This window comes from Rhagoletis pomonella, unplaced genomic scaffold (genome assembly GCF_013731165.1).
Source record: "Rhagoletis pomonella isolate Grant_MI unplaced genomic scaffold, Rhpom_1.0 Rhpom_scaffold_00010, whole genome shotgun sequence".
In the NCBI taxonomy this organism is placed as follows: Eukaryota; Metazoa; Arthropoda; class Insecta; order Diptera; family Tephritidae; genus Rhagoletis; species Rhagoletis pomonella.
In genome coordinates, this window is record NW_023458564.1 from 19,026,809 (window position 1) to 19,029,419 (window position 2,611).

At 35.0% G+C, this 2,611-nt stretch overlaps 1 protein-coding gene across 5 annotated transcripts in view; it reads right to left on the reverse strand.

Moving 5' to 3' along the window:
* Positions 1–2,611, reverse strand: part of LOC118746119 (pyridoxal kinase) — a 26,620-nt gene that overhangs the window by 4,393 nt on the left and 19,616 nt on the right. The window lies entirely within an intron of this gene.

Consider the following 2,611-nt stretch of genomic DNA (forward strand, 5'->3'; position numbering starts at 1 on the left):
AACCTCGCAGCAGGGTTGCATTATGGCAATACTAATCGCATTTTTTTATTTATTGGGCACGTTTTCTATATTTGCATTTAATTTGAGCGCAATTTCTGATGAAAAGAAATAAATCAAGGAAAAGAAATAACAAATATTAGGAATTGGTAATTAAGTTAAATAATTACAATTTTTCAGAAACAAAATCGAAAGGCGACATATAAAAAAGCACGCAAAGAAGAAATGTCTGGCAACACCAGCAAAGTTTTGAGACGATTTTGCGACGACTGCTAGAAAGGGGTGCTCACAGTTTGATGCTAAAGATGTCTCAAAATGTAGACGTCTACATTTTCAGACACAATTTGGAATGAACTGTGAACACCCCAATTAATTACACAGGCCAACAAAAATGAAAAAAAAAATGTTGGTGCGACAAATGTTAAAGCTATTTTTGATAGACTTTTTTGTGCTGATTACGAATCCGTAAGTACAAAGGATCCAACACGTACAGGATTTGAGAAAGTCGAGGTCAAAGTGTCAAAAAATCGGGCTTTTGCAATATTTGAGAAGCTCTAGCAAAGAGAAACAAGTAAGAGCAGCGCTGTCTTCGGCTATGCCGAAGGCTTCATACCTTTCATGAACATCTGCAAATTTTACTTTGACAGATTACTGCTTTTGAATACATCTGCATACATCGATAGAGGAGTTACATACTTATATAAAAAATCGCATCTAAACAATCAGAGGTATGGAAGATATACTTTACATGACACCAATCTAAGTGATTTTCACCGCTATGTGATCGGTATGTAAACCGGTAACACAATTTATTGGGTTTAGTTTCGTACATAAAGGAGATATATGGCAAAAACTGGTATCTTAACAATCAGTGCTATAGGAGATAAAGCTTATAAAGCATAGATTTTGACGATTTTCTCAGTAGACTTTGTATTATTATTTATAAAATATCTTACGAAATTTATCGGTTTTAGCTGTTCAAATAAAGGAGTTTTACAGTAAAATCCCATATCTGAACAATCAGATGTATGGAAGATATATGTTGTAGTCATCCGATCCTTGTTGTTTCCGCTGTAAGTATTCTGTTAATAATGAGTGAAAATGGTGCGAAATTTCATGTTCCTAGCTGCATAAATGGAGGAGTTATGATAAAAGACCTCATATCTTAACAATCAGTTGTATGGGGGCTGCAGGTTATAGTGACCCGATCTTTGTTATTTTCGCTGTAAGTCTTCTGTTGATAATGAGTGAAAACAGCGCGAAATTTCATGGTCCTAGCTACAGAAATGGATGAATTATAACGAAAAATCTCATATCTGAACAATCAGTTGTATGGGAGCTATAGGTTATAGTTACCCGATCTTTTTAATTTTCACTGTAAGTTTTCTGTTGATAATTATTGAAAACAGTGCGGAATTTCATGATCCTAGCTATATAAATGGAGGAGTTATAACGCAAAATTTTATATCTGAACAATCAGTTGTATGGGAGCTATAGGTTATAGTGACCCGATCTTTGTAATTTTCACTGTAAGTATTCTGTTGATAATGGGTGCAAGTATTGCAAAATTTCATGTTCGTAGCTGCATAAATGGAGAAGTTATAATGAAAAATCTCATATCTGAACAATCAGTTGTATGGGAGCTATATGTTATAGTGGTCCGATTCTTCCGGTTCCGACAAATGATTAATACATCATAAAAATACACCCACCTACCAAATTTGGTCCGGATATCTCGAAAACTGAGAGACTAGATTGCATACAAACAGACAGACAGACGGACAGACGGACATGGCTAAATCAACTCAGCTCGACGTTCTGATCATATAAGTATACATTTTCATGGGTCTATCTCTTTTTGTTCTGGTACTTACAAACATCGGACCAAAGTTATAATACCATTTCATGCTCATGAAAGGTATAAAAAGGTGATAGAATCTTCCACTTAGGCTTAGATTAAAGCAAGAACCCTCGACTACTATCCTTGAAAATATCATTCCTGCACATTGAATTTATGGTCACTTATAGTCATTTATTGAGCAGTAAAATTTGACTTTTGGCGAAGTTTGAGTCCCTGCCGCAATTAAACAAAAGGTGATAGAACCTTCCACTTAAGCTTAAATTAAGGCTTGAACTTTCGACTACAATCCCTAAAAATACCATCTCTTCGTCTTGACCTAAAATCACTTATAGCCGTTTATTGAACAGCAAAAACTGCCAGCATTTTTTTTATTGTTCAACAAATGACTATAAATGGCCATCAAGTAAAGGTGCAGGGATGGTATTTTTAGGGCCAGTAGCCTAGGGTTCTAGCTTTAAGTTAAGCCTAAATGGAAGGTTCTACCACATTTTTACTCTTTGCTGGAGCTTCTCAAATATTGAAAAAACCCGATTTTTTGACACTTTGACCACGATTTTCTCAAAATCTGTACGTGATGGAATCTTTATAATTACGGATTCGTAATCAGCTCAAAAAAGTCTATCAAAAACAGATTTAACATTTGCCGCACCAAAATCAGTGTTGCCCTGTGTTATTAAATAAAAAAAGAAATATGGCCAATACTGGCCAAGAAAAGGAGTTTCTGTTATTGCCCTCACGTTCCTAGTATATATG